At 46.3% G+C, this 21,325-nt stretch overlaps 1 protein-coding gene across 4 annotated transcripts in view; it reads left to right on the plus strand.

Annotated features, from left to right (window-relative positions):
- LOC124149529 (alpha-1,6-mannosylglycoprotein 6-beta-N-acetylglucosaminyltransferase A-like) overlaps positions 1 to 21,325 on the plus strand; it is an 82,195-nt gene that overhangs the window by 1,397 nt on the left and 59,473 nt on the right. Inside the window, exon 1 of one of the 4 annotated variants that reach the window (XM_048381718.1) lies at positions 21,123 to 21,172. The exons of the other annotated variants lie outside the window; for them this stretch is intronic. The gene's annotated coding sequence lies outside the window, so the exon portion shown is untranslated. Of the gene's footprint in view, positions 1 to 21,122; positions 21,173 to 21,325 lie in introns of those variants that run through there. 4 annotated transcript variants of the gene reach the window in all.

Genomic DNA, 21,325 nt, shown 5'->3' on the forward strand with positions numbered 1-21,325 from the left:
CAGTGGTTAATCAATCATCATATTTTCTGTTGCTCCTTTGATGGTAAGGAATGATCAGTCAATTTACAAAAAAGTAAATCAACTTATCACATCTCTTGCTGCCCTGCCATGTGCATATTACATAACATACATTTCACCTCACTTCAAACCTGGATTCAGATTAAATAATTACCCAAAACACAAGAAATGCCAAATGGGAACCTTTGTCAGGTAATCTGAGTGCTGCTACCACTAATGATACCTGTAATAAATTAGTTAACTGAGCATTGAGTGAATCATGACAAATACACAGGTGTACGGTTATACCAGGAAACAGACAGACGGAGAAACAGAAGACCAAGGGTGACACTCCAAGCACAAGATCGATACATCTGGCTGCGACGCCTCCGAGACCGCACTACCACAGCCACGTCTACAACCACACAGATCCCTGGGGTATGCAGAATATCAGATCAAACGGTACGCAACAGACTGAGGGAGGCTGGACTTTTTGCACGCAGACCTGTTCGACGTCATGTATTGACCCCACGTCATCTGGCGGACTGTCTGCTTTGGTGCCAACAGAGGGTTAGATGGGCACGTGTAAGGTGGAGAAATGTACTGTTTACTGACGAGTCCCGTTTCCTACTCACAAGTGCTGATGGGCGAGCACGTGTCTACAGACGTCGGGGTGAACGTTACGCCCCCAACTGTGTGAGCAGGTTGTCCCATTTGGTGGCGGGAGTGTCATGGTATGGGCCGGAATTTATCACGGTGGTAGGACGCCTCTCGTGCATGTGGCAGGTGCATTGACTTGATCCTACAGCCTTACGTTCTTCCTCACGTCAACGTTCATGGCGGACAGTTTCAGCAGGACAACGCTCGACCGTATATTGCACGTGTTTGTCAGGACTTCTTACAGCACAACAACATCCAGACATTACCTTGGCCAGCCCGATCACCAGATTTGTCCCCGATTGAGCATCTGTGGGACGAGTTGGATCGACGCGTTCGCAGAAGGAATCTACCGCCCCAAACACTTCCGGCGCTTCTTGATGCACTTCAGCATGAATAGCAGCACATCCAACAGTGTGTTATTGACAACTTGATTGCATCTATGGGTCGTCGTTGTCAAGCGGTGGTGATTGATGCACGTGGTGGGCAACCGATACTGACATTTTCTGTACCCCTGTGACATTAACTGTATCGTGTACATGTGTCTGTCTAGGTGACACGATTAAAGTTTTGAACATTGTGTACATTGATCTTCAAACTGTTTCAATTATGGTTTCTGTGTCCTGTTTTGACACAATCGCATTTTATTACATTTTGAAAGTCAGTGTCAAGTTTCTTTTTTTGAAGAGTATATATCACAGTATATACGGCAAAGCTATATTAGTGTAAAAGGAGTATATAAAATGTATTACCAGTCACTAGTCATATAAAAAATATTTTTTCTTCAGAAACGTGGATAACAAGGGAGTACACGTAGCAATCATATTATCCACACAATCCGAAATCCAAAAATGCTTTCACCATGTTCACTGCAGGATATTTTTAAAAATTATACTATAACCATTAAGGTATTTCCAAATGATGACATCCAATGAGCCTCCACCGTTCTTTTTGACTGTTTGTTTCAGCTGAAGAAATTTACATGCGCCATTTGTCAAAATCTTCATGGATCACGGGTAACCAATCAGTGTTCAGAAAAGCGTATATAGATATTGACTCAAAGTTTATTTATGCTGTCATTACAGCCCAGTCTTATCATGCTCAGTTGCGTTACCGAGCAAATCGACTCCCTGCAGCTAGTGAGTCCTACCGGACAATATTACACAACCAGGAAGAAGCCAGAGTTCGTGCTCCTTTAATATGAGGCATGCTCCCCAGAGGAAATTTTGCTCTTATAGGTTGCAGGATATGCTATTTACTGCTATTTATTGACACATATTGCACCACTATGTTGTGGTTCATGTTTATTCTGTTTCATGTTCGGTTGTCAGTTTCTGTATAACCTTCCTCTTCCAGGTTTTTTAATGTCTTGGCAGTTCGTTGAACCACTGTTACGAAGCGATTGTGTTTTGTCTTTACTGGGGTGATGGCAGCATTACAAGTTTGGTATTTTCACTTTTTTCATGTCCATTATCTGCACCTTTTCTATCAATATCGATTGTCATATCTCCAACACTTTTGGGTGCAAACCTTAGGCTATTGTGTTCATCTCTGCTGTCAAGCTACATATATGGGGAACAACAAACACTAGACCATGCTTCATTCTTCATTGTTCTTTGCGATTTATTAACTATCTTATATCACTAGATAACAATTTTGCAAGTGTTTTGACAGAGGGTTTTACATGGTTGAAGATATGTGCTGTCAATCGTCTTAGAGGCTTAAGTGGCGTTCGGTTAGCCGAGTGGTTATAGTGACATATATACTCTTCACGCCGAGGACCCGGGTTCGATTCTCTTTCTTGGTACAATGTGTGAAGCCCATTTCTGGTGTTCCCCTGCCATGATATTGCGGGAGTATTGCTAAAAGTGGCGTGAAACTCAACTAACTCACTCACTCACTTATGTCAGATAGCAAACTATTGCTCAGTGATTTCGTGCAACTTTGTCATTAAAGGTTCTTCGTCATTACCAGACCTTTGGAAAAAAAATTAGACAGCTTTCCAACAAGTGGAGGACCTATTCTAGGGTCTCACTGCATTGTTTGAAGATAAACCTCTTGACTTCAGATGAGGTGTCACCCATAACAATTGGAATCTCATCCCAGCTTTGAAAAACAAGATCAATGTCCTTTGGCTTCAACTTATCCATTCACAACTTGTCAAACAAAAGTACGGATCGGAATGTGTAACAGATCCATAGCTTCCCTCAAGTCAGAAATCTCTTGAGCCCTTGCATCTTTACTTGATAAACCTTGTATCACCGAAGATACCAAAGTTCTACGAGCAGCAACCATGAACAACCAATACAAAAGGAACTTGAACTAGTCACAATACCTTCCTAAACACAAACCATTCAAGAACTGTATCCTCTGTAAAACTGCAGGATGCCAGGCATACAGATCTCATAACCTGACAGATTGTAGACACTTACCCCAGTTGATTGAGAAACCCTTGTTCTATCCAGCATAATACTTGATGATGATGAAGAGGAGCCATTGTCCGAGGATGACAAGGACCAAAGTATACACCCTGACTTGTCCAAGGAGGGTCCTAGTGCTCTGATTGATAATCCCATGGTTTACTGTGTTGCTGTTATGTCTACTACATGCATCATCCAGTTTGACTAAGCCTGGATACTGGTGCTACAACTAATATGGGGACAAGTGAATTAACCCCCTGACTAAGCCAGCCTCACAATTAGCAAGACCAAGCTGACGGAGTAACATCACTTAAGGTCCGCACTAAGTTAATGTAACCAGGTGCAACTACATCTTCCAGCTTGATGCTCAGACTGTTAAGTACCAAGATGTTGATGTTATTGTCGGTATTCCCTTCCTGTCCCAGAACAGGACGTTTCCTTTGATGATATGGCTACAAGACCTGCAAAGAACCAAATCGACATCAGGGTTTTTTCTGTCATCCAATTTTGAGTGCACATCCATAAGATGAACACAGGCATTCCTACTGCGGGCCTCCAATGATCCAATTGTTCTCAAGCACAATGAGCACATCTGTCAAATAAGAACCATCAACGAGAAGTTGAACGAGGATTTGAAGCAGCAGAACTCTGATCCCAACCCTCCTGTGTGGAGGTCAAATGCACATTCACCATATTCATGTATAACTTGCCCCTGACAACTGTTTGAGCACAGATATGAGAGACAAGTTCTCACACGCTATGACACTATATTCTGTCCTACTGTGTCAAATACAATGGTTTCAGTGGTAAAATTGAGGTTACGGTTAATATAGACCCTACACTCCCACCCTGAAGGAAGGGGAGACTCCTTCATTACAACCGAGATGAACTGGTGGAGCTTCGGACTCAATTCGATGAGTTGGTATTAATAAGCGTATTTGCCACATCTGTGGAGGTGAATGTAACTGTGGAATACCTAACCCTTTCATTTCTTGTATAGAAGCTGAATGAAAGCAATTGTCTTGGGTCCTTCTCAAAGCTTTCTAACAGATTCCCATAGCCCAGTCATCTATGAAATATTGTGTTGTGGTCACACCTTTTAAGGGAATATGTGTGTATACATGCTGTGCAATAGGAATGCCAGGACCCGAGACTTGTTTAGAAGAGCTCTTTTGCAGAGTCCTTGGACATCTCATTGAGGACGGATGTCAAGATAGCCAATGATTTGTTTTGTGATGGGGATTCTCCAGAAGAAGTCATCCACAATTGGAGCCATGTGCTGGCAGCACTGAATGAGATCTACCTGAGACTGACAGCTACTAAGACAGTTATCTGCCCCCATTCTACAACTCTCTTTGGGTGGATTTGGTCACATAACTCTCTTACTGCCAGCCCACATAGAATTGCATCGATGTCGACTGTTGGACTCCCGTAAACCGTGCAAGCTCTTTGGTCTTCCAGCAATGACGTGGTGTCAGATTGGGTCCTCGGTGTGGCCTGTGACAGTGGAGGTGTCTGCTCTTCAAGTCGTGAACGGTGTCCGCACTAATGTGTCCCTGGTGTGTCCCCATGGTCTGTCGAGCAGTTTCCGAAGCAGTAACAAAGCGATCTTCGAAGATGCTGTCATACAATCTGACGATCCTGATGTCGCATGGTAATCCTTGTTCTTCCAAAACGTGGTCGGTCATATGTATTGTTGGTGGTCTTGTACCGTAGCTGGAGCCTGTATATGGTCCTTACGTGGACTTGAAATGCATTGGCTACTTGCAGGGCGGCTTGTCCAGCTTGCAATCGTCTAAGGGCTTGGTGTTGCTGATTTCTTGTCAATCTTGGCATGAGGTAGCAATTCAATAACAAATGAATGTTATCCGATCTGGGTGGATTTTTATAGAGCAAGAAATGGGGGAACGCATGTGCATTTCCATTTGCACGAAACTCGCGTGCATCGGGTCACCATGGCCGTTGCCATAATGCATTTGGGCGATCGGTTTTATTGTCATCTGCTTTGTAATTTTAATCATCATATTTCATTTTTCCGGACAAGGTTATGTTAAATCTTAGAAACTTTGACAAAAATTACCCAGATATTTAAATGACAACTTTTCTTGGAGTGACGTTGCTCTGCAGTTCAGTATACATACAAGGTGGAAAATATAATTAGATTTACATGCTTGAGTACAAAACACTTTGCAACATCAATAGATGCTGTGCTTCTACCGGTAATCTTTGGTACTTGACAAAGGAATTTAATAACATGGATACTGTCGGTTGACATCAGTCTTTCAAAGGTTTCAGTTGTTGGTGGATTGATAAGATGATTTAAATATACAACAATCATTGAGTTATTTCTTCTCATTTCATAAATAACTGCAGGTGTCTTCTGAATAATATCAGATGAGAGGTCAGTGAGCTGAGAGATATTATTATTATCCCCCGCCACCAATGGTGATTGTCTTGCAAAATAAGCCAGATAATGGAAATCAGCTAAACATACATTGGCCTACCAGGAATTCAGTTAAAAACTACTCACTATGATATAAATAACATAGAAGCATTTGATGGAGATTAACCGAAGAAGTAAAACTGATACTGCACCTTTAACCATGTATTCTGATCAGTTTGTTAACTGCTTTTACGATGTTTGTTCACCAAAAAGATAATCATAATGGTAGCACTTTGGCATTTTACCTGAAATAAAAAAAAAATATTATTATTATTATTATTATTATTATTATTATTATTATTATTATTATGTACTCCACATTTCCAGACACTATTATCTGCTCCAATGTGGTATGTTTGTTCCCCGACCAGTGGATCCTTTTGCATTCCAGTTATCCTCTCCCTGGGGAGTATGCAAACCAATCTGCCTACGGACACTAGAGGGTTTCTACATCCACTTAACATATCGGGTACCCATTCCCTGCTGGGTGAACATGGTGAACAGAGGCACTTTTGAGCTAAGTCGCTTGCCCTGAGTGACACCACACGTTTTGACTTTTCTGTTTTGGGTGTATGTACATATTCGTGTTTCCAACATCTGGATGAGTGAATTCTTTTGAGTGCAAAGGGTGAATGTACTGTACACTAGGGGTAGTGACAACACTCTAAAGACCTGTAAACATTGTTGGCCCATAGGCTGAATAACAAGTGAGTCACTAGCGGGTACGACTCTCAGCACCTGGCCGTTGCTAGTCTGGTGCTTTAGACCGCTTGCCCACTCTGCCCCACTCAGTTTTGATGATTATGAAAACAATATGTTGACATGCAATAGTTACAGAACATTAACAAAATATGATTTTTACAGGTCAAAGTTTGGTATTTATGATATATGTGTCCTTTCTGTATGTTGACTATAACCTTGATTAGGTCATGTATGTGGAAGCTATTTCGTTAGCCATGCCATCCTTGTGCTCCAGGGTGTCACCAAACTGGTACACATCTGTGACCTGACATTGCATTGACATGCTGTGACGTCACTGCATTACTGTTGACTGATGTTAACATGGTTAACTTGTCTCCCCTTGTGAACATAGGGGACATGGAGGCGGTTTTTTAAATGAGGGACGTAAAAGTTTAATAACGGCCTGCAGCTTCTGAAGTCAGTGAGTCCTGATGGCAGCCTGGCAATTTATTCTATTTCAAAACACCACAACTCACTAAGTTGCATCCCTTGTCTGTGCAAGGATTCAGGAATCACCCTTGATTCATCCTTTATTTGTCAGCACCATGCATACACTCAAGTCATTTGAAAAGCACCTACAAACCCTATCACCATGATCACCTTGGTCTTTCCTCCATTTATGAGCAAGGCATTATGAACATGGCAAATATCCCCACTAAAACCCCACTTACACAAACATAGTCCCAGTGATCAAGCTATATGAAGGTACAATTATCATGATTATTGTGAAGTATCTCCATCCAGACCCCCTCAGTTCCAGACAGACATCTCAAGACTTGATCATGTCCACATATCCAGTTGCATGGGAAGTCAGTTCATAATATATTGATGATATGTGTCTATGATGTCAGCTTATGTGAATATGTCTTGTATGTGATAATAGATGGTAAGAGGATTCTCCTGGAGACAATTGCTTGGTGATGTGCCAAGTAGCCCATGGGAACCATTTCACGTTTCACTGAATACAAACATTTACAGCATGTTTGTGTGCATTGTTTATCTATTCCTCATCAGTGAGCATTGCATTTGGCACATATCAATAATTTATCATTTTATGAAAGCTGATAGGAAAATCAATGTTATCAATTTGTTTCTCCATCAGTATTGTCATGTAAACAGATCAATATCTGCTGATAGTGGTCATCAAATCTCAGTGCAGGAGATGGTGGTCACAGTGGCCATCATCAGATACCCCCACACAGTCTCCCTCAAAGAACCATCATCAGATACCTCCACACAGCCCCCCTCATAGAACCGTCATCAGATACCTCCACACACTCCCCCACATAGAACCATCATCAGATACCTCCACACAGTCCCCCACATAGAACCGTCATCAGATACCTCCACACACTCCCCCACATAGAACCATCATCAGATACCTCCACACACTCCCCCACATAGAACCATCATCAGATACCTCCACACACTCCCCCACATAGAACCATCATCAGATACCTCCACACACTCCCCCACATAGAACCATCATCAGATACCTCCACACTGTCCCCCACATAGAACCGTCATCAGATACCTCCACACTGTCCCCCACATAGAACCATCATCAGATACCTCCACACAGTCCCCCACATACCACCATCATCAGATACCTCCACACACTCCCCCACATACAACCATCATCAGATACCTCCACACAGTCCCCCACATAGAACCATCATCAGATATCTCCACACAGCCCCCCACATACCACCATCATCAGATACCTCCACACTGTCCCCCTCATAGTACCATCATCAGATACCACCACACAGCCCCCCACATACCACCATCATCAGATACCTCCACACAGCCCCCCACATACCACCATCATCAGATACCTCCACACACTCCCCCACATAGAACCATCATCAGATACCTCCACACAGTCCCCCTCATAGTACCATCATCAGATACCTCAACACAGTCCCCCACATAGAACCATCATCAGATACCTCCACACTGTCCCCCACATACCACCATCATCAGATACCTCCACACTGTCCCCCTCATAGTACCATCATCAGATACCTCCACACAGTCCCCCACATAGAACCGTCATCAGATACCTCCATACACTCCCCCACATAGAACCATCATCAGATACCTCCACACAGTCCCCCACATACCACCATCATCAGATACCTCCACACACTCCCCCACATACCACCATCATCAGATACCTCCACACACTCCCCCACATAGAACCATCATCAGATACCTCCACACACTCCCCCACATAAAACCGTCATCAGATACCTCCACACTGTCCCCCACATAGAACCGTCATCAGATACCTCCACACTGTCCCCAACATAGAACCATCATCAGATACCTCCACACAGTCCCCCACATACCACCATCATCAGATACCTCCACACTGTCCCCCACATAGAACCATCATCAGATACCTCCACACACTCCCCCTCATAGTACCATCATCAGATACCTCCACACTGTCCCCCACATAGAACCATCATCAGATACCTCCACACAGCCCCCCACATACCACCATCATCAGATACCTCCACACTGTCCCCCTCATAGTACCATCATCAGATACCACCACACAGCCCCCCACATACCACCATCATCAGATACCTCCACACAGCCCCCCACATACCACCATCATCAGATACCTCCACACACTCCCCCACATAGAACCATCATCAGATACCTCCACACAGCCCCCCTCATAGTACCATCATCAGATACCTCCACACAGTCCCCCACATAGAACCATCATCAGATACCTCCACACTGTCCCCCTCATAGTACCATCATCAGATACCTCCACACACTCCCCCTCATAGTACCATCATCAGATACCTCCACACACTCCCCCACATAGAACCGTCATAAGGTACCTCCACACTGTCCCCAACATAGAACCGTCATCAGATACCTCCACACTGTCCCCCACATAGAACCATCATCAGATACCTCCACACAGCCCCCCACATACCACCATCATCAGATACCTCCACACACTCCCCCACATAGAACCATCATCAGATACCTCCACACAGCCCCCCTCATAGTACCATCATCAGATACCTCCAAACAGCCCCCCACATACCACCATCATCAGATACCTCCACACAGCCCCCCACATACCACCATCATCAGATACCTCCACACTGTCCCCCACATAGAACCATCATCAGATACCTCCACACACTCCCCCACATAGAACCGTCATCAGATACCTCCACACTGTCCCCCACATAGAACCGTCATCAGATACCTCAACACAGCCCCCCACATACCACCATCATCAGATACCTCCACACTGTCCCCCTCATAGTACCATCATCAGATACCACCACACAGCCCCCCACATACCACCATCATCAGATACCTCCACACAGCCCCCCACATACCACCATCATCAGATACCTCCACACACTCCCCCACATAGAACCATCATCAGATACCTCCACACAGCCCCCCTCATAGTACCATCATCAGATACCTCCACACAGTCCCCCACATAGAACCATCATCAGATACCTCCACACTGTCCCCCTCATAGTACCATCATCAGATACCTCCACACACTCCCCCTCATAGTACCATCATCAGATACCTCCAAACAGCCCCCCACATACCACCATCATCAGATACCTCCACACAGCCCCCCACATACCACCATCATCAGATACCTCCACACTGTCCCCCACATAGAACCATCATCAGATACCCCCACACAGCCCCCCTCATAGAACCGTCATCAGATACCTCCACACACTCCCCCACATAGAACCATCATCAGATACCCCCACACAGCCCCCCTCATAGAACCGTCATCAGATACCCCCACACACTCCCCCTCATAGTACCATCATCAGATACCCCCACACACTCCCCCTCATAGAACCGTCATCAGATACCCCCACACACTCCCCCACATACCACCATCATCAGATACCTCCACACAGCCCCTCACATACCACCATCATCAGATACCTCCACACACTCCTCCACATAGAACCATCATCAGATACCTCCACACAGCCCCCCACATACCACCATCATCAGATACCTCCACACACTCCCCATCATAGTACCATCATCAGATACCTGCACACAGCCCCCCACAAACCACCATCATCAGATACCTCCACACAGCCCCCCACATTCCACCATCATCAGATACCTCCACACTGTCCCCCACATAGAACCATCATCAGATACCCCCACACAGCCCCCCTCATAGAACCGTCATCAGATACCTCCACACACTCCCCCACATAGAACCATCATCAGATACCCCCACACAGCCCCCCTCATAGAACCGTCATCAGATACCTCCACACACTCCCCCACATAGAACCATCATCAGATACCCCCACACAGCCCCCCTCATAGAATCGTCATCAGATACGCCCACACACTCCCCCTCATAGTACCATCATCAGATACCCCCACACACTCCCCCTCATAGAACCGTCATCAGATACCCCCACACAGCCCCCCTCATAGAACCGTCATCAGATGCCCCCACACAGCCCCCCTCATAGAACCGTCATCAGATACCCCCACACACTCCCCCTCATAGCACCATCATCAGATACCTGCACACATTCCCCCTCATAGAACCGTCATCAGATACCCCCACACACTCCCCCACATACCACCATCATCAGATACCTCCACACACTCCCCCACATAGAACCGTCATCAGATACCTCCACACAGCCCCCCTCATAGTACCATCATCAGATACCTCCACACAGCCCCCCACATACCACCATCATCAGATACCTCCACACAGCCCCCCTCATAGAACCATCATCAGATACCTCCACACAGTCCCCCTCATAGTACCATCGTCAGATACCTCCACACAGCCCCCCACATACCACCATCATCAGATACCTCCACACTGTCCCCCAAATAGAACCATCATCAGATACCCCCACACAGCCCCCCTCATAGAACCGTCATCAGATACCTCCACACTGTCCCCCACATAGAACCATCATCAGATACCCCCACACAGCCACCCTCATAGAACCGTCATCAGATACCTCCACACACTCCCCCACATAGAACCATCATCAGATACCTCCACACAGTCCCCCACATGGAACCGTCATCAGATACCTCCACACACTCCCCCACATAGAACCATCATCAGATACCTCCACACAGCCCCCACATAGAACCATCATCAGATACCTGCACACAGTCCCCCACATGGAACCATAATCAGATACCTGCACACAGTCCCCCACATGGAACCATCATCAGATACCTCCACACAGTCCCCCACATACCACCATCATCAGATACCTCCACACAGCCCCCCTCATAGAACCATCATCAGATACCTCCACACAGTCCCCCTTGTAGTACCTTCGTCAGATACTCCCACACAGCCCCCCTCATAGAACCGTCATCAGATACCTCCACACAGTCCCCCTCATAGTACCTTTGTCAGATACCTCCACACAGCCCCCCTCATAGAACCGTCATCAGATACCTCCACACACTGCCCCACATAGAACCATCATCAGATACCTCCACACACTCCCCCACATGGAACCATCATCAGATACCTCCACACACTCCCCCACATAGAACCATCATCAGATACCTCCACACACTCCCCCACATAGAACCGTCATCAGATACCTCCACACTGTCCCCCACATAGAACCATCATCAGATACCTCCACACACTCCCCCACATACCACCATCATCAGATACCTCCACACACTCCCCCACATAGAACCATCATCAGATACCTGCACACAGTCCCCCACATGGAACCATCATCAGATACCTCCACACAGTCCCCCACATGGAACTGTCATCAGATACCTGCACACAGTCCCCCACATGGAACCATCATCAGATACCTGCACACAGTCACCCACATGGAACCATCATCAGATACCCCCACACACTCCCCCACATAGAACCATCATCAGATACCCCCACAAAGCCCCCCTCATAGTACCATCGTCAGATACCTCCACACACTCCCCCACATACCACCATCATCAGATACCTCCACACTGTCCCCCACATAGAACCGTCATCAGATACCTCCACACAGCCCCCCTCATAGTACCATCATCAGATACCTCCACACAGCCCCCCACATACCACCATCATCAGATACCTCCACACAGCCCCCCTCATAGAACCATCATCAGATACCTCCACACAGTCCCCCTCATAGTACCATCGTCAGATACCTCCACACAGCCCCCCACATACCACCATCATCAGATACCTCCACACTGTCCCCCACATAGAACCATCATCAGATACCCCCACACAGCCCCCCTCATAGAACCGTCATCAGATACCTCCACACTGTCCCCCACATAGAACCATCATCAGATACCCCCACACAGCCACCCTCATAGAACCGTCATCAGATACCTTCACACACTCCCCCACATAGAACCATCATCAGATACTTCCACACAGTCCCCAACATAGAACCGTCATCAGATACCTCCACACACTCCCCCATATAGAACCATCATCAGATACCTCCACACAGCCCCCACATAGAACCGTCATCAGATACCTGCACACAGTCCCCCACATGGAACCATCATCAGATACCTGCACACAGTCCCCCACATGGAACCATCATCAGATACCTCCACACAGTCCCCCACATACCACCATAATCAGATACCTCCACACAGCCCCCCACATACCACCATCATCAGATACCTCCACACAGCCCCCCTCATAGAACCATCATCAGATACCTCCACACAGCCCCCATCATAGAACCATCATCAGATACCTCCACACAGTCCCCCTTGTAGTACCTTCGTCAGATACTCCCACACAGCCCCCCTCATAGAACCGTCATCAGATACCTCCACACAGTCCCCCTCATAGTACCTTCGTCAGATACCTCCACACAGCCCCCCTCATAGAACTGTCATCAGATACCTCCACACACTGCCCCACATAGAACCATCATCAGATACCTCCACACACTCCCCCACATGGAACCATCATCAGATACCTCCACACACTCCCCCACATTGAACCATCATCAGATACCTCCACACAGTCCCCCACATGGAACCGTCATCAGATACCTCCACACACTCCCCCACAGAGAACCATCATCAGATACCTCCACACAGCCCCCACATAGAACCGTCATCAGATACCTGCACACAGTCCCCCACATGGAACCGTCATCAGATACCTGCACACAGTCCCCCACATGGAACCATCATCAGATACCTGCACACAGTCCCCCACATGGAACCATCATCAGATACCTCCACACACTCCCCCATATAGAACCATCATCAGATACCTCCACACTGTCCCCCACATAGAACCATCATCAGATACCTCCACACACTCCCCCACATACCACCATCATCAGATACCTCCACACACTCCCCCACATAGAACCATCATCAGATACCTGCACACAGTCCCCCACATGGAACCATCATCAGATACCTCCACACAGTCCCCCACATGGAACCGTCATCAGATACCTCCACACACTCCCCCACAGAGAACCATCATCAGATACCTCCACACAGCCCCCACATAGAACTGTCATCAGATACCTCCACACAGCCCCCCTCATAGAACCGTCATCAGATACCTCCACACACTCCCCCACATAGAACCATCATCAGATACCCCCACACACTCCCCCACATAGAACCATCATCAGATACCCCCACAAAGCCCCCCTCATAGTACCATCGTCAGATACCTCCACACACTCCCCCACATACCACCATCATCAGATACCTCCACACTGTCCCCCACATAGAACCGTCATCAGATACCTCCACACAGCCCCCCTCATAGTACCATCATCAGATACCTCCACACAGCCCCCCACATACCACCATCATCAGATACCTCCACACAGCCCCCCTCATAGAACCATCATCAGATACCTCCACACAGTCCCCCTCATAGTACCATCGTCAGATACCTCCACACAGCCCCCCACATACCACCATCATCAGATACCTCCACACTGTCCCCCACATAGAACCATCATCAGATACCCCCACACAGCCCCCCTCATAGAACCGTCATCAGATACCTCCACACTGTCCCCCACATAGAACCATCATCAGATACCCCCACACAGCCACCCTCATAGAACCGTCATCAGATACCTCCACACACTCCCCCACATAGAACCATCATCAGATACTTCCACACAGTCCCCCACATAGAACCGTCATCAGATACCTCCACACACTCCCCCATATAGAACCATCATCAGATACCTCCACACAGCCCCCACATAGAACCGTCATCAGATACCTGCACACAGTCCCCCACATGGAACCATCATCAGATACCTGCACACAGTCCCCCACATGGAACCATCATCAGATACCTCCACACAGTCCCCCACATACCACCATAATCAGATACCTCCACACAGCCCCCCACATACCACCATCATCAGATACCTCCACACACTCCCCCACATAGAACCGTCATCAGATACCTCCACACTGTCCCCCACATAGAACCATCATCAGATACCTCCACACAGTCCCCCATGTACCACCATCATCAGATACCTCCACACACTCCCCCACATAGAACCATCATCAGATACCTGCACACAGTCCCCCACATGGAACCATCATCAGATACCTCCACACAGTCCCCCACATGGAACCATCATCAGATACCTCCACACAGCCCCCACATAGAACCGTCATCAGATACCTCCACACAGCCCCCACATAGAACCGTCATCAGATACCTGCACACAGTCCCCCACATGGAACCATCATCAGATACCTCCACACACTCCCCCACATAGAACCATCATCAGATACCTCCACACAGCCCCCACATAGAACCGTCATCAGATACCTGCACACAGTCCCCCACATGGAACCATCATCAGATACCTGCACACAGTCCCCCACATGGAACCATCATCAGATACCTCCACACAGTCCCCCACATACCACCATCATCAGATACCTCCACACACTCCCCCACATAGAACCATCATTAGATACCTGCACAAAGTCCCCCACATAGAACCATCATCAGATACCTCCACACACTCCCCCACATAGAACCATCATCAGATACCTCCACACAGTCTCCCTCATAGTACCTTCGTCAGATACCTCCACACAGCCCCCCTCATAGAACCGTCATCAGATACCTCCACACACTCCCCCACATAGAACCATCATCAGATACCCCCACACACTCCCCCACATAGAACCATCATCAGATACCCCCACAAAGCCCCCCTCATAGTACCATCGTCAGATACCTCCACACACTCCCCCACATACCACCATCATCAGATACCTCCACACTGTCCCCCACATAGAACCGTCATCAGATACCTCCACACAGCCCCCCTCATAGTACCATCATCAGATACCTCCACACAGCCCCCCACATACCACCATCATCAGATACCTCCACACAGCCCCCCTCATAGAACCATCATCAGATACCTCCACACAGTCCCCCTCATAGTACCATCGTCAGATACCTCCACACAGCCCCCCACATACCACCATCATCAGATACCTGCACACAGTCCCCCACATGGAACCATCATCAGATACCTGCACACAGTCCCCCACATGGAACCATCATCAGATACCTGCACACAGTCCCCCACATGGAACCATCACCAGATACCTCCACTCAGTCCCCCCCCCCCCCCCCCCCCCCCCAGGTAAAAACACTTCCCTGCTTACAATAGTGAGATATCTTTCAACTCTGTGATGGGTTATGAGTACCGCATATCGCTGTGGATAAGGCGAGTTTTTCGTACCTAAAATGAGGGCGTTAAGAAGGGGGGTCGTCTTATACACGGAGTCGGAGATCTCACATTTATTTCCACTGGCGATGTCAACCGGCGTCCGATAGCCAGCCCAGCATTTGACAAAAAAACTTCGCATTTCGTCCCAAATAACTGTTCCAATAACTATTTCCATACATAAACATGATTTGTATCTCTTTTCCTTGAGTAAAGTTTAATAATTTCTGCAAATAAAGTTGAAATGACCCTTGCCTCGATGCAGATTGTCAAACCACCTGACACGGTAAAACAATCAACATCCGTGAGTAGAGAGCCGGAAGTACCAGTAAGCATTTGCATATTGCACATGTGACCTAACATGTGATAACCGGTGAAGCTGAAATCAATTCCCTCTGTTTTTATCCCCCGCCGCGCGAAAGCGCGAAGCGGGGGATATAGTATTCATGACCGTCCGTCCGTCCATCTGTACGTCCGTCCGTACGTCCCACCTGTTTGTTGCCGCGATATCTCAAGAACTAAACACTGGATTGTCTTCATATTTGGAACTATGGTGTATATACAGACTCCGCAGACACCAGTCGGTTTTGGTGACCTTGATCCCATTTTCAAGGTCACAGCAGACAAATCTGCTTTTAGAGTTGGAAAACGGTGTTGCCGCGATATCTCAAGAACTAAACACTGGATTGTCTTCATATTTGGAACTATGGTGTATATACAGACTCCGCAGACACCAGTCGGTTTGGGTGACCTTGATCCCATTTTCAAGGTCACAGCAGACAAATCTGCTTTTAGAGTTGGAAAACGGTGTTGCCGCGATATCTCAAGAACTAAACACTGGATTGTCTTCATATTTGGAACTATGGTGTATATACAGACTCCGCAGACACCAGTCGGTTTTGGTGACCTTGACCCCATTTTCAAGGTCACAGCAGGCAAATCTGCTTTTAGAGTTGGAAAACGGTGTTGCCGCGATATCTCAAGAACTAAACACTGGATTGTCTTCATATTTGGAACTATAGTGTATATACAGACTCCGCAGACACCAGTCGGTTTTGGTGACCTTGATCCCATTTTCAAGGTCACAGCAGACAAATCTGCTTTTAGAGTTGGAAAACGGTGTTGCCGCGATATCTCAAGAACTAAACCTCTCGATTGTCTTCATATTTGGAACTATGGTGTATATACAGATACCGCAGACACCAGTCGGTTTTGGTGACCTTGACCCCATTTTCAAGGTCACAGCAGGCAAATCTGCTTTTGGAGTTAGAAAACGGTGTTGCCGCGATATCTCAAGAACTAATCGCTGGATTGTCTTCATATTTGGAACTATAGTGTATATACAGACACCGCATACACCTGTCAGATTTGGTGACCTTGACCCCATTTTCAAGGTCACAGCAGGCAAACGGTGTTGCCACAATATCTCAAGAACTAATCGCTGGATTGTCTTCATATTTGGTACTATGGTGTATATGGCGGGGGATATTTCGTCACTCTGTGACAAATACTTGTTACATTTGTATTAACAAGTGTTGGAGACGGAGTGTACAAGTGATTGTGGAATAAACACGCTGAATGTGAAGCAAACATAAGCCTAGTTAGTTACAACATAGTTAATTGGCGATTAAATTACTCACCATTGTCTCTTATATGTTTTGACTTCATAAATGAATTTTATTTTACGGGCACCAATTTGGTGTCGTACCGAGTAAACACAAAATGGCGACGTGTGCTGGAGTTACACACGCGACCTATCATTGTAGAAAAAAAAAATGCAAGATAAACATATTTTTATTGCATATATAAGGTTTGTGTGCGCACTTGTGATGTGCTTCATTCCAGGTCGCCTTATACACGGAGTATAGGATTTTGGGTTGATTTTGAAGGCGTGTACAGGGGAGTCGTCTTATACGTGGGGTCGCCTTATACACAGCGATATACGGTAATGATAAATGTGAAATGTATCCATTTATTTTAGGTCCCTTCAACCTCGACACAACGAATGTTGTTATATAATCGGTGTTGAGATGGTTGATACTGGAATTACCATTTGAAATATGTGACCATGATTCTGGAAATTAAGAGTTCTATATTTTGTGAGGCTGATTGTCACTGAGCTGACATGTGGAAGAGAGTTTCCCACAGGTGCTGCAGTGGCCATCTGCAGTGGGCCAATAACACACTTTGTTTGGTAAGTTATGGTAAGAGACAGTTTGAGGAAAGTGTGTGGTTACATGCTCAGGTTGGACTGTCAGCCTCAGATTAAACAGTGTCTGACATCACTGTCCATGCTAATGATGTCTCACATCACCTCCCATGTAAATGATGTCTCGCATCCCCTCCATGTTAACAGTGTCTCACGTCACCTCCATGTTAACAGTGTCTCACATCACCTCCATGTTAACAGTGTCTCACATCACCTCCATGTTAATGATGTCTCACATCACCTCCATGTTAGTGATGTCTCACATCACCTCCATGTTAACAGTGTCTCACACCACCTCCATGTTAATGATGTCTCACATCACCTCCATGTTAACAGTGTCTCACATCACCTCCATGTTAACAGTGTCTCACATCACATCCATGTTAATGATGTCTCACATCACCTCCATGTTAATGATGTCTCACATCACCTCCATGTTAACAGTGTCTCACACCACCTCCATGTTATTGATGTCTCACATCACCTCCATGTTAACAGTGTCTCACATCACCTCCATGTTAACAGTGTCTCACATCCCCTCCATGTTAACAGTGTCTCGAAACACCTCCCATGTTAATGATGTCTCACATCACCTCCATGTTAACAGTGTCTCACATCTCCTCCATGTTAACAGTGTCTCACATCCCCTCCATGTTAACAGTGTCTCACATCACCTCCATGTTAACAGTGTCTCACATCACCTCCGTGTTAATGATGTCTCACATCACCTCCCTGTTAACAGTGTCTCACATCACCTCCATGTTAATGATGTCTCACATCACCTCCATGTAAACAGTGTCTCACACCACCTCCATGTTAACAGTGTCTCACATCACCTCCATGCACAATGTGTCCTGTGTCACAAAGATGACAGGTATTTTCAGCCCAGGGTAATGTGTCCTGTGTCACAAAGATGACAGGTATCTTCAGCCCAGAGTAATGTGTCCTGTGTCACAAAGATGACAGGTATCTTCAGCCCAGGGTAATGTGTCCTGTGTCACAAAGATGACAGGTATCTTCAGCCTAGGGTAATATGTCCTGTGTCACAAAGATGACAGGTATCTTCAGCCCAGGGTAATGTGTCCTGTGTCACAAAGATGACAGGTATCTTCAGCCCAGGGTAATGTGTCCTGTGTCACAAAGATGACAGGTATCTTCATCCCAGAGTAATGTGTCCTGTGTCACAAAGATGACAGGTATCTTCAGCCCAGAGTAATGTGTCCTGTGTCACAAAGATGACAGGTATCTTCAGCCTAGGGTAATGTGTCCTGTGTCACAAAGATGACAGGTATCTTCAGCCCAGGGTAATGTGTCCTGTGTCACAAAGATGACAGGTATCTTCAGCCCAGGGTAATGTGTCCGTTGTCACAAAGATGACAGGTATCTTCAGCCAAGAGTAATGTGTCCTGTGTCACAAAGATGACAGGTATCTTCAGCCCAGGGTAATGTGTCCTGTGTCACAAAGATGACAGGTATCTTCAGCCCAGGGTAATGTGTCCTGTGTCACAAAGATGACAGGTATCTTCAGCCCAGGGTAATGTGTCCTGTGTCACAAAGATGACAGGTATCTTCAGCCCAGGGTAATGTGTCCTGTGTCACAAAGATGACAGGTATCTTCAGCCCAGGGTAAAGTGTCCTGTGTCACAAAGATGACAGGTATCTTCAGCCCAGGGTAATGTGTCCTGTGTCACAAAAATGACAGGTATCTTCAGCCCAGGGTAATGTGTCCTGTGTCACAAAGATGACAGGTATCTTCAGTCCAGGGTAATGTGTCCTGTGTCACAAAGATGACAGGTGTCTTCAGCCCAGGGTAATGTGTCCTGTGTCACAAAGATGACAGGTATCTTCAGTCCAGGGTAATGTGTCCTGTGTCACAAAGATGACAGGTATCTTCAGCCCAGAGTAATGTGTCCTGTGTCACAAAGATGACAGGTGTCTTCAGCCCAGGGTAATGTGTCCTGTGTCACAAAAATGACAGGTATCTTCAGCCCAGGGTAATGTGTCCTGTGTCACAAAGATGAAAGGTATCTTCATCCCAGGGTAATGTGTCCTGTGTCACAAAGATGACAGGTATCTTCAGTCCAGGGTAATGTGTCCTGTGTCACAAAGATGACAGGTATCTTCAGCCCAGGGTAATGTGTCCTGTGTCACCAAAATTTAAGGTTCTTGAAGACTACACACAACATACCCAAGATCAAAGATAATCGTTTTGTAAATTGAACAGCATGTGTTTGTAGTAGGGACTGTTTTTGTGTTGGTTTGTTATCCCCCTGGTTTGAAAAACAGGGATATAGCGATCACCATCTCTGTCTGTTGTCTGTCGTCCACCTGTCTGTCTGTCCTTCAGCCGCCCATTTTCCATTTCCAGCACAGAATTCCAAAACCATTAAATATTTATTATTGAAACTTGCTATATAGATCAGCCTTAATTTGGGTACTGGTGCCTTTTTATTTTAAATTTTAATATTTATATTTATTTTTTGGCCATGATGACAGGTTGGACTTCTGAAAATGGGACTAATTTCCGTTTCCTGAACAGAACTCTGAAACCGTTTCATATTTCTTGATGAAACTTGCTATACAGATCAGCCTAGTAGTGTCCTCACACCTTTTGATGATTTGAAATTTTGAAAAATACTGAACAGCATTATATTCTTCTTCACTGAACCAAATGAATCAAAAGTGGGGCATTGACAAACTGTCTAATTAGAAGTGTTCGTGACTAACCATTGCAGTTTATATAATATTTATGTGTGTTGGGGTGTGCTTCATCTAAGCTGCAACCCAATTTCCTCTGAGAGGTCGGTTTTAACTGACAGGGAAGATTAAGAAGGAGATGGGAGATTGTTTTGACACATTTGGGGCAAGTCTTCTGATGGGTGATGTTGGAGGGATCTCCCTATTGGGCTGTGTGAAGAAAGTGCGGGTGAGATATGGAAGTAGGTCCATCAGAGGTAGTGTTATGTGTGAGCAAATACATCTAAGCTAACATGCTCTAATATTGTTATGATTGTCTGACAAGGCTGTAGACACTTGGTCCAAAACCAGTTTGTACCCAGTGAATCAGTATGCTAGAGGC

Source organism: Haliotis rufescens, unplaced genomic scaffold, assembly GCF_023055435.1.
Source record: "Haliotis rufescens isolate VD_foot unplaced genomic scaffold, xgHalRufe1.0.p SCAF_4, whole genome shotgun sequence".
NCBI lineage: Eukaryota > Metazoa > Mollusca > Gastropoda > Lepetellida > Haliotidae > Haliotis > Haliotis rufescens.